This window comes from Juglans microcarpa x Juglans regia, chromosome 8D (genome assembly GCF_004785595.1).
Source record: "Juglans microcarpa x Juglans regia isolate MS1-56 chromosome 8D, Jm3101_v1.0, whole genome shotgun sequence".
In the NCBI taxonomy this organism is placed as follows: domain Eukaryota; kingdom Viridiplantae; phylum Streptophyta; class Magnoliopsida; order Fagales; family Juglandaceae; genus Juglans; species Juglans microcarpa x Juglans regia.
The window spans coordinates 24,534,105-24,547,257 of record NC_054608.1 but is presented as its reverse complement, the minus strand read 5'-3'; the positions used below and the strand labels follow the sequence as shown (position 1 = coordinate 24,547,257).

Below are 13,153 nucleotides of genomic sequence, written 5' to 3'. Positions count from 1 at the left end.
AATTACTTTTAGGGGCACTTCGAGGTTGAATTTCGGTAAAAGATTTTCACTGTAGGTTAACATGAATATTTAGGAATTTTTAGTGTTAAGTTTACGATTCACTTTTTCTGAGTGAATAGTAACCTCGATAAGCGCAACAATTGCAGTGTTTCAAAATCACAATGTGGAATGTCCAAATTAGATTAGAGAAATTTTATTCAGACATTTGGCAAGATCTTAGCCACACTTAGTGAATAATATTAGACACTTGGCACCATGAGGAACGTTTGTTGGATTTGAAGGAATCAAGGTGTGAGATCATGTCACCTAAGCAAACTTTGTTTCATCTGATCAACCAAATTGTGCCAGACCAATGAGGTTTTCAATCCTAGTGAAATCCTAAATGGTGGGAGTCCAATTGAAAGCCCAAAAATATTGTTGAAATCGGAACCCTAAACGGTTTCCCCAAAACCCTAAAGTTGACCTCTAAACATTTTCTAATCTGATTTCTAGCATTGTGTTTAATCACTTGATTAAATCACTTCCACATACTATTAATCCTTCAAATTTGTGTTAGAACATCATTATCCAACCTTGTTAACCTTGAAAAATTGATTGGACCAAGTGATATTGGATTTGGGCTTGATAGCAACCCAAACCCTCTTTAAACCCCAAAATTTAGGCCCATTAAGGCCCAAGAAATTGGTTACCATTAGCATTGCTTCATGGCTAAGTTTTGTACCCCCACTTGGCTGGCTAGATCTTTACAAAGAAGGGCCTAGAAGGTTCTTGAAACACAAAGCTAAATGGCCACCTCACTCTTTCATTCTTACACTCTACCTTGAGAAAAGATGTTGACTGATTTTTAAAGAGAAGAAAAGGGCAACACTCAAGCTTCCTTTCAGTCCACTTCCCACGAAAAGCAACTCTCCTTTACACTTTTTCTTCATAGAACACAAAAGACACTCTCGGACAGTTTTTTGTACCTCTTTTGAATGCCTTTTTCGAAGCTTTTGTAAGTGTTTTCTCGCAACGTTTTCTTCATAAAAGTTGTTTCGTTTGGAGTCTAGTTTACGTGGATATCTTATTCGTTCTATTTGAAGATTATTTGGTTGGTTAAAAGTTGTTTAGACCCCAGAAAGGTCATTCTGGGCGATAAACTGGAGAGTGTGTTATATTTTGGAGTTTTTGACCAAGCTAATGAATAGATCTTGGTCCGAAATTTTTATGGAGTACTGCTAACATGTGTATATGATTATTGGTTGAGGATTTGTTGCATGATTAAAAGTTTTGGTGAAATATTTTCTTAGGTCTAGAAACTTAGAAACTGGAAGAGGAAAAACAGTTTCTGTTTTGAGAAAGTTTAAATCTTTTATGGTTTAATCTTATTCCAATGGCTTTGATATTTTTATTGGAAGATCCTAAGCCTCTTATATACATGTTAGAATGTTATTTTGAAGATATTTGATGTTATTTTCGAAGATATGAAATTTTATGCAAGGAGATATTCGGTTAGGCCAAAGTGATGATGTTCTTGGTTAAATTTATGTTTTGGTTGATGTTTAACCATGTGATCTTGAGTTGAAGCTTGGATCTGTTTTAGAACATCTTTTAAAACCATTTGATGTTTTGGTTTGAAGATCACATCTTTATAAGTCATGGATCAAGAGGTTGATCAAAACAAGTTAGAAACAAAAATTTGTTTTGAACTTAGAAGAGAAACCAAAAAGTTCAAGTATGGTTTTAGTGATTTTGATGACTTTTGTTCATGATTCAAAACATGGTTATTCTTAGGAATATGTTATGAGTATAGTAGAAGAAAAATTTTGGTTTAATCATGAGTTTTGAAATTTGAAAGAATTACAACAAAATCAAAGGAAATAGCCTTGTAAGTTTCGGCCATATAGAGTTTCGATGGTTGTATTTAGTTTTAAATTTTTATGAATTGATATTTGAACTTAGGACAAAATCTACATAAGGTATGTAGATTTTGGTGATTTTTGGAGTTAGGATGAAAAATCCTTAAGTTAGGGGTAAAATGGTCATTTTCCCACATATAGAGGGTAAAATGGAAATTTTACTCTCAGTTAATATTTTTCCATATTCCTAATTGTTAGTGATTAAGTTCTAATTTTTAGAAATCACTACTTTCAGTTTCTCATGATCGCACTTGAGTTTTGTCTAAAAGCACGAAGACCGAGGTAAGTTAGCTTTTAACTTACTATCCGTTTAATGTGTATGAGTGACAAGTAAGGGAACTAAAGTGTATGTATGCATGTTATCATATGTGCCATGTCAAGTCATTACATATTTATCTGTTACACATAATTTATTCTGTTATGAATTATTCATCTGTTACACAAGATATTATGTCACATATTGCTATACATTGTTATACATTGCAAGTATATCATGTTAAGTATTCCATCTGTTACATGTATTTCATATCATGTAATATTCACTGTCACATGTTGCGTCATGTTAAGAAATGTTATCTGTTATATGGTATGCCATGTTATGAAATGTTGCATATTACATGTATGCCATGTTATGAAATGTTCTCTGTTACATTTATGTCTCGAAGTATGTCATGTTTGTCGTCTTAGTTCATGTCACGTTATGCTACGTCAGGACTTTTATCTTTTATGTCACGTTCATGTTACGTCACGTTACGAAATGTCATGTATGCCAGTTAAGTTATTCATGTCAATCACGACCCTAAGCGCTAGGATGAGGTAATATCTTAGTGAAACTCCTTTGTTCACGCTGGAGTGTCTAAATAGGTGTGAAATTTCATGGGTTGATGAAGTACAGTCAACAGGTTGCAAATGGGGCTTAATTAATTGGTTATCGGAGCGCACCAGACACTAACGCTGATGGAGCCACACTTTATGTTACGTGTGTTCACAGCAAGTGTGGCACAAAAAAATAAGTCATGGGGCCACAACAAAATAACTGTGGAGCATACACTACGTGAGACACAGCAATTGTGACAAGTAGAATACGTGGGGCCACAACAACTGTGGTGTACTTATTAACGCACTCACAGCTGGTATAGAAACCTGTGATGTGATGCGGTAATCTGCAGGGACACACGGCTCAAGGGGACCTGTGTAGCACCCATATGGTCACTTTAATGATTAAGTCTATTGAATAAGATTCCAAGTTCATGCATTTCACGTTCAAGTCATGTTTCACGTTATGTTATGTTCAAATTTACGTTCATGCAATCATGGTAATCCCATGAGACAAGAATATGTTTCAAGTTCATGTTATGTTATGTTCACGTTTACGTTATGTTCCAAGTTCACATTTATATTATGTCATGCTCAGGTTCATGTTATGTTTCAAGTTTATGTTATGTTTCAAGTTCACGTTCATGCTATGTTTCAAGAACATGTTATGTTTCAAGTCACGTTCATGCTAAGCTTCAGTTTCAGTTTAAGTTATGCCAGTTATGTTATGTTGTATGTCAAGTTATGCTATGATTACTTATGATTTGATTATGTATGCATGCTTTTACTGCCATGCATGCATCATTAACCTGTGTGGAAGTTTCCTGTTAACTTGCTGAGATTTGTAATCAAATCTCACTGTGGTAGTCTCAACTACCATTCCCCCCAAATGGTAGATCTTGTTACAAGATCAGAAGGAGAACCGGGAGTTGACCAACTGGAAATGGTTGACTAAGCGACTATGCGACGTAGGTGTTAGTACAGTAGTTACCTCAGATTACTACTTGTATTTGTGGAGTTCAATCTCCAGCACTCTTTTGTTCACAACCATTTTGGACTAGTGTTGTGATATCAGTTTTTTAGTATGTCATTATGTGTGAAGTATGTTTTAAGTATTTGAGATATTTAAGTTTGGTGCATAGTATTGCTAAAGAAAAAAAATTATCCGCTACGAATATTGCATAATGCTAGATGCATGTTATGAATATTGCATCTTATATGTCATGAACGGGGGCAGGTAACCTTGTGTTGCATGTCTCGACGCTTCAAATGTCTGTCCGATCCCAAGCGGAATTTGGCGGCGTCACATCTCTCATTTGCCCATTGCACTAAGCTTACCAGTTTGTCAACAAGCCTCAAGCTTAGGTATCTTAAATGCCTTTGGGTTCAAGGTTGCTTAAGCCTTCAAAATTTCCCTGAAATTGAGTTTGAAAGGGAATATTTAAGGATTCTTAGTTTAGCGAACGCCATTATCAAAGAATTGCCTTTATCCATTGGGCACCTCTCTGGGCTTGAAGTATTTGATCTAAGAGGCTGCAAAAATCTTGTGCATCTCTTGGTTGGCATTCTTCGATTTGGACATGTGGTAACGGTTTTGGTAATGCAACCATTGTGGGGTGTCAAGCATACGTGAGAAGATACCAGCCGAATGGAGACAATAGAAACTTTTTGAATTCCTAACCCACACATGTGGTAGGAATTCACGGGGTCCTGTGAAAGGGAGCTACTCCCTCTAATGGGCCTAGTTAAGGCCCAATCTACAGTGGGCTCTCAAGTTCCTCAAGGCCCTCTATCACCCACAAGGTGGAGATGGGCCTCAGGATGGCCCGGCGGTAAAGGAGCTAAGAATGGGCTGGGCCCTAGAGGCCTAGGAGGAGAAAGGTGAGAGTTGTGCGTTCAGAACATAGGAGCACCGCTGGGGAAGGCTTGCTGCATTTAATGGCCGACAAGTCTCGCACGCAATGCCAAAGACGACTCTACCACCTCCAGGTAATCAGTGATAGGAAGGATAGGGGAGGGAATGACTGAGCAGAGCCACACAACATTAAATGACTGGCGAGGTGTGTACGTCACGAAAAGAGTGAGTAATAGCTAGTCAGTATGTCCTGCTTGGTGCCTGACAAAGAGAATGGGAAGGATGACAGAGTAGGCCCCATACAAAGTTGTCGACTACAACCGACAAGCTAGGGAGTGTCTGCTACCAAGGCCATTCCCTGTACACGAACACGCCACGGATGATAGGTACTAGGGTCCATCCCACCAGGTAATATATATCCCCTTCCAAGGATGGAGGTGGGCTTGCTCTCTCTGATCGTTCTATCGAACCCTTCCCCCTTTAACATTTTCTATTCATCTCTATTGGATACAAGGAACCTAACTTAGGCGTCGGAGGTATCCCATACCATATAGGCCAATCTCCATTGAATATTGCAGGTACAGTGTGGTCGGGACGTCCGGCAGCTCAGGATATGAAACATGACATCAACACACTACTTTTAAATTATAAGTTTCAGATTCAAGAATGGAATGAAAAAATAAGTTAAAACATTTGTTAATACATACAAAAGAATCAAACTATAAGTCTAACAATGGCACAAGGGCACAACAAATTAATGCACAATCTAATATTGAAACATTTAGATTAAGGAAGGAGAAAGGCTACTCTTTGACATCGTAACATCTTGTTGTCACTTTGTCATGGAGAAAAAATAAAGGAAAACAAATATATACTTTAACTTAATCATATTCCTATGTTATTTACGTGTGCAAAGCCTAAACTTTTGTTCACTTTTTTTTTATAGGGATGAGTTGGAATTTATCCAAAAAATGATTCAGTTGGTGGACTCAAGAATGGTAAACCAAACACCATTAAAAGTTGCCAAGTATCCAATTGGGATGGAGTCACATTTACGAGAAATTTATCATCATTCAAGTATCGGAAAGAATGATATTATACGCGTGGTAGGGATATTCGGAACCAATGGAATTGGAATTCAAAAGATATCTATAACATGATTTCTTCCCAATTTCAAGGAAGTTATTTTTTTAAAGAAGTTAGAGAAACTTCAAAATAAGTGGGAGGTCTGAGTAAGCTACAAAATACACTTCTTTTCGACATCTTAGGAAAAAATGGATATTAATGATGTTGACTGAGGAGTCAATGTGATTCGGGATAGACTTCATTCTAAAAGGATTCTACTAATTCTTGATGAGGTGGATGACTTGGTGCAACTAGAAAAATTAGTTGGAGATCATGCTTGGTTTGGTCCAGGAAATAGAATCATTTTTAACAACAAGAGATAAAAAATTATTAAAAAGTTTTGAAGTTGATTCAGAATACATGTTGAAGATTTTGGATGATAATGAAGCTCTTCGGCTCTTTAGCTTGCAGGCTTTCAAGAAAGACGGACCACTTGATGATTATGTGGAACTCTCTAAACAAGTAATAAAATATACTCAAGCTCTTCCATTAGTTTTAACAGTGCTAGGTTCAGATCTAAAAGGTCAAAGTATATATCACTGGGAAACTGCATTTGATAAGTATAAAAATTGTCCCAACGGTAAGATTCAGAAAGTACTCTTACTGAGTTGTGAAGGATTGGATCATAGTGAGATGAAAATGTTCCTTGATATTGCATTTTTCTTCAAAGGAGAACCTTTGGCTAATGTCATGAAAATATTTGATGGTTGTGGTTTTTCTCCGGTTCATGGAATCAAGAGGCTTATAGACAAGTGCTTTGTTAGTAGTGAAGGTCCAATTAAGGACTATGTTTGGAGGCATGACTTGCTACAAGATATGGGTTGAGAGATTGTTCGACTAGAATCACCCAAAGAACCTAACAAACGTAGTAGATTGTGATTTCACAAAGATATCCATGAAGTGTTGGAAGAAAGTACCGTAAGTGTAAAAAAGAATATATTTGGTTTTACATTTATTTCCTTTTCCAAAAGTGAAACCTAGTGGGTTTTTTCTTTTTTGCGAAAATATGGATCGTATGAATTTATACCAAAATGAATATATATATATATCCTCTAAATTATCAATATGAATTTGTAGATATATATAGAATTCATTTATTAATAATTAAAATGAATCAATAAATGTACGAAAGCTAGATGCCCTTTTTTCGTTTCAAATATCCTATATTTTCTAATTTCATGTCTACTGTCTCCTCAAGATAGCGTTTGTTTTATTGAAAGTTATATGAGAGTATGTAAGTTGGTAAAAAGACAATCTTATATATTTTAGCATCCGTCTACATAGTATTGGAGATTTCAACAATCGATAAATACTACTTATTTTTAAAATATCTTTGAGAAAAATAGTGTGTAATATTAATTGATAAGTACATAGTACTATTTTTCATAAAATATGTAACGCCCCAAACCCAGCTGGCCTGGAGAATTACTACCTGCCACTTAAGAACATGTTTTCCAACACAACTAAAATAAAACTCCAAAACTTTATTAGCAAAATTCAATCTCAAGTACTCTAAATAACCACATTGAAACTCTACAAAGTTATTAATGCAGCAAAAATAAGCTAAGGAGTCCCAAAATCTCCCGGTAGTCATAACAAACTAAATTAATAACTTCAAAAGTCTTACTAAACCCAAGCCCAAGATAAAATTAAATCTAAAAGACATAAGACATCAGAATTCCTTCTTCTAACATCCTCTCTCAGCTTAATCATGCTTACCAATCTAAACCAGGTCCTCAGTTGGACTTTCCACATCATCTGAAAAATATTATGAAGATAGGGGGTGAGTTATCAACAACTCAGTAAGCAGAAATCATATGCTAGCGTGTAAACATGAGCATTTACAAAATAGAGCATGCAGAACAAAATATTTTCCAGAGTTATCATGCAGAACAGAACATATTTTCAAAAGTAACAGAGCGATGGTTTTAAGACAAGTAAAACTCATAGTACTTTGGCATAACATAAACTGAGTATCATCATCAGATCAAAACAGAGCATCAAACAGAGCAGAGACCATGTTTCACCCCCGTGGTAGGGTTGTGCTAACCCCGGTGGCCAAACCAGGCAGAGACAGAGGTGAAATCTTTCCTTTATTCTTCTCGGAGCCCCGAGTGTGCACACAGGAAAGACCACAATAAAACCACTTTGTTTTCAAAGTGGGTGCACTCAGAGACAGAGAAGTTGGTACCAACCCAAACAGAGCAGAGCATAACAGAGCAGAGCAGAGCAAAGCAAAGCAGAGACAGAGTCAGATACGAAAACCAGTACACCATGCCAAAGGTTTTCAGATGTTATATCAAAATAATACAGAGTATCAAAACAGAATCAGACAGTTTACACACACTGAACACAAAAGCCAGCACATCTTTTCAAATAAATACACAACTTTTTATATACTCAATATCGCTCATTTTTCAGATTTCAGAAATCACATGACAGAATTTAGCTCATGTCTACACAATGCATGTCAGAACATATTTTTCTCTTTTTCGTACAGATTTCATGAGTATGCAAATAAACGACCGAGGTTGGTTTTGTTTTTCCAAAGTTCTCATTTCACCACAAAAATATGCAAAGTTTTCAGAAAATCAACCTCAGTCTCAAATAATTCGTGTAAGGCCTAGCATAGGAACTCCGCTTACCTGACTCCTGCAGCGCATTATCTATGACTTGAAGACGGTCTCTATCCGTCTCGTCACCTATTCATAAAAATAATATAAACTAAATATTAAAGTCCAACAACACAAAATTGGTCTTAGACAACTTAATACCCAATTTCTAGACCATAATTCAGTAAGTTTAATCAAACTCAATCAGCCAAATAATAATCCGGACAGCCCACACTTCGACCCAAAATATTCTATACCAATCTCAATATTGTCCAATACAAGCATCAAAATCAATGCCAACTCAAATTCCAGTAACTCACACTTATTCCTACAGTTCGCAGTCCCAAACAATTACTAACAATTTAATCAGGACGACACTACACACTACTCTCTCTTTTGAAAAAATATCTCAACACTTCTAGATGTTAAAAAGGCCCCAACAAACCCTTCTAAACATTTCCAATACATCAAACCAATAATCCAAAAATATATCATCACTTCCTAAAAATCATCAATATTCACCATGACCGACGTCAAACTCAAAACACCAATATTTAAACCCGAAACAGCCAACAAATTTCCTAGCATAAACCAATCTCACATAAACAACTCCATCATCCAATCCAACCGATCCCCTTACTCCTCGGACTCAGTCCGGCACAACCAATAAATTCACAGTAAATATGAATTAACGCAGAAATACATTTAAATATCAAAAGTTCTTTGAAAAAATACTTACAATGCTATAATATAATTTTTGAAAGATCACGGAGTTGTACGAAGCGACAACGCAGCAACAAAACAGTGCCAAATGCACTGTGGCCGAGGGTCTCAAAGACCTACTTTTGAACGGGTGCAAACGAAGACCCCAGATTGATAGGGTAGGCCTTAGGGATGTCGGTGAAGCTAGTGGTGGTGGTGGTTGGCCGTGGGTGGCGGCGCAATAGGCGGTTGTAGTGCAAAAACACCCAAAACGGAAATATTGATGGTGGGGCTTCACCGGTGACAGATCGGAGGTGAGGTTGGGTCCATTGGGTCGGTAGGAAGTCGAGGATGATGTAGTGAAGAGATGGTGGCCGGAGGTGGTGCGACGGCGGCGCTGGAACGAATGGTGGCCGCGGCTTTGAAGGGCTACTGGTGGTTAACGGCGGCGCGGATGGAGATGAGGTTGGTGGGGTGAGGTCGCCGGCGGCAGGGGAACACAAAGGGATGGGCGGTGAAGGCCACCGCTGGCTCACGGCGGCGCTAGCGTGAAAGTGGCCCGCGGCTTCATGGGGTGCGTGCGGGCTACCGGCGGCGAGGTAGGGGCTGGGATTTGGGGGGTGAGGTCGCCGGAGGGAGGGGGAGCTGGTCGGCCGGGCCGTGTCGCGCACGGGGGAGGGGAGAAATAAGGAAGAAGAAAAAAAGAAAAGAAAGAAAATAAAAGAAAAGGAGAGGAAGAAAAATTGGAGGGAAAAGAAACGAGGTCCAATCCTCATAATTTGGGTCACAAAAATGATCCAACGGAGACGATTTTAACACAGCAAGTAAAATAAAATAATTTAAACGCAGTGATTAAAGTGAAAATAAATAATTAAACCCCACAACAAGTTAATTTAATTTGAGAAAAATTTAAACGCATAAAAAATAATTAATTTAGAGAAAGCACTTCAAAAAAATAATTTTCGTAAATTAAAAATCATAAAAATAACACAACTAAAAATCCAACAATTTTAAAACAAGATAATAAATTTTAAATTAATAACAAATAATCTTTCAATTAAAAAAAATACACTAAAATACGGGATGTTACAAAATATCTTAAACAACTTTATGCAATAATTTTGCTGACACTCGTATGCATTCTCTTATATTAGGAGCCAAACAAAATTAAAGGCATGGCAGTAGATTTACCTGAAGGCAATGCGGAGATAAGCTTGCATCCGGAAGCATTTGGATAGATAAAAAGATTTAGAGTGTTTGTAAATCATAATTTACGTTTTTAAAAGCAATCCTTTTCAATTTAAGAGGAGATATCATTACGAGAAGAACAACTGCATGAATTGGCACCTCCAACGAATTCAAGCAATGGGAGCACTGCATTTCAAGTGTTGAATCTTCAAAGTTGTTTCCAATAAGATAAAACTTTCTTTCCAATATATAATTTATTTACCATTTTTAACTCCTCCGCCATTTTGCATTCATTAGATCCATCAGGGATTGAAATTGTTAGCCTTCCCACAAGCATCGAAGGATTCGTTACACTAACTGATCTTTACTTATGCCATTGCCAAAAACGTGAAGAAATACTACAGCTTCCACCAAATATAAGTGTAGATGTTCAGGGTTGCAAATCACTAGAAAGATTTGGAGAAGTAAAAAAAATATTGCAATTCAATGGAAGCCACATCAGATCGCTAGAAAGTATTGATTTCCCTGGCTGCTACAAAATGCATGTGAATATATGGAATAAAGTGCAAAATCCTTTATTGTGGAAGGTATGTGTGTATGTCTCATGTTTAATAGTATGCATGTATGGCTTAAATTAAATTGATGATGATATTGGTTTAACAGGGACTATGATTATGATGCTATTTTGTTTCCAAAAAATCAGATTCCAGAGTGGATGAGTTACGCTCATCAATTTTTAAAAATAATGAAATTGTGAAGGTGCTTGATGATGATGCTAGACAGAGAGGAGAAGAAGATGAACAACAAGAACAAGAAGAGTGGGCAATAGATATTGAGGGGCTGCCCTATTTGAAGAAGATAAGCGGAATTGTATTATATGTCGTAAATTTTTTTAAAGATGCTGATAATTGGGAGGAGAGTACTATTGATGCTATGATAACCAGTAACGACTCAAATCATGTATGGAGTATTCAAGAAGGGGTGGAATTGATTAATTTGGATTGGTTCGAATATGATGTATGGGTGGGGTACTCCAATTTACAATCTTTTGAGCTAAAAGTTTTGTACAATTTGTGAGTCCAATTTAATCTCTATCATAGGATAGTGTCATTTTATAAAAGTTGCAGAGCCAGAGTGATATACAAGAATGAAAGTAAAGCAAATAAAAAAAGAAGAATGGATGAAGCTTTGATACAAGAATGGAAAAAGTACTTATCAACATCAATTCAATTAATGATAACCCAAGTAAGTAAATATATGTGGTTTGGTTGGGATATCTTTCATGTGTGTTTCCTTCGATTTTCAAGTGATATTTTCCTTATATTATATTTTTTTCCCTTTATTTCTAAATACCAGAAAAAGGTGTTAATTAGGTTGTAAGCTTTTGTATTTGTTCACTTACTTATAGATATTAATTTTGTTTCTTGTATTGTTCATTTACTGATGGTGCTTGTTCGAAGCTTCACAATGTATTGCTGCCAAAATAGCTTGTATCTTTGTGCCATTTTTCAGACATTGCCCTGTTTTAGCCCCAATAAACTTTTGTGTATGATGGACCATGTTTATATGTTTATACCAATTTATACTTTGGAATAGTGATCTCATGGAAGAACTATACTCTTGCACTAAAATCTAATGTTTAAGACCTAATTTAGTTTTTGCCACTAAAATAAATAAGGTGGTCATTTGGCATAATCTTTGTGGGAAACAGGATTCCAGATTGGCAAAATCAACTTACCACTGGATTTGTGGGAAGTGGGCTCCAAGATTGGGCCATCCATCATAAGGAGGAAATATATATTAAAATTAATGAACCCCTGTGTTTGGATGAGAACAGGGGAATTGCTTTTTGTGTTGTTATCGGACTCATTCACTCAACCTCTATATAGAAATTCAATGAAAATTTCTCTATTGGTGTTGAGATCAATGGTGTGCATCTCGAAAGGTTTATTACAGACAAAACATTTGATTCCGTCGATTCAGATCATGAAATGTGTTCAGAACATGTCTGGCTGGACTACCTTGTTGGAGAATCTTTGAAGATAGAGGGAGACAACTTTTTTGCACTTCAAAATCGGTATTCTTCTAAGCTTTTGGAATCCATATAATACATGAAGAGAGAGTGAAAAATCATCTAGGTGTGCTGCATGAAGATGGTTGTTTAGGTGGAATCTTCAATTTTTGTTATGTTCCCCTGTTTTCTCAGTAACCAAACTGTGGATGGGGAGACACATGCACTTGAGGAGATTGTGGGTCTGTTAGGATGTTAAGAGTATCTAAGATAATTTGAATTTATTTTTGAATACTCGTGAGTTAAGATGTTTGAGTGGGTTTTGTGGGTTCCATTGATATATGTTAGTGCAATGAATAAAGTTGAATCAGAGCAATGTGTAGGGGAACATGTGAAAAATCTCTTATTGGATGAGGTAAGTGCCTGTCTATGTTGCTATCTCTCTATTATCTGTCTCTTTTATGTGTAAATATGCTTTGATTTATTGGTTAAATTTAATAGGAACTTGTTGAGGGAACTTTAGGTGACCTTATATTTTCTAGAAATTGGATTCGAGACTGGTTTAACTTTTACAAAGAGACCTCAAACAATAATTCGTTTGAAATTGACATTAATGGGATCTTGTGTTCAAATGAAATTAGAGGAATCGTCAAATGTGTGGTTATTGGACCTTTGTCTGCGATCTCCTCAGATACAACTCTTGATATTGGTTATGGTGTTGAAATCATTGGTGATGCCTGATGGTGTTGTATTTCAAGAGTTCTTACTTTAACAAGCTCAGATCATGATTATGTATACTTACTCAAAATTTGTGTTCTTTACAACTTCCAGAATCCATCTGATACACAAGTATGAAGAGAATGCAAAAGATCACCATCAAGATGTGCTCCTTGAAAATGTCGATGTTCATTTAGATGTGTCCAATGAAGAAATTGAAAAGTTAGTA

General features: G+C 36.4%; 1 long non-coding RNA gene across 1 annotated transcript; it reads left to right on the top strand.

The window, feature by feature from the left end:
• The first annotated feature begins 870 nt into the window (after nt 1-870).
• LOC121242010 lies at nt 871-3,866 on the top strand. Its single transcript, XR_005935874.1, has 3 exons — nt 871-994; nt 2,134-2,180; nt 3,611-3,866. It is a non-coding gene; the product is annotated as an uncharacterized LOC121242010 (long non-coding RNA).
• The last annotated feature ends 9,287 nt before the right edge of the window (nt 3,867-13,153 follow it).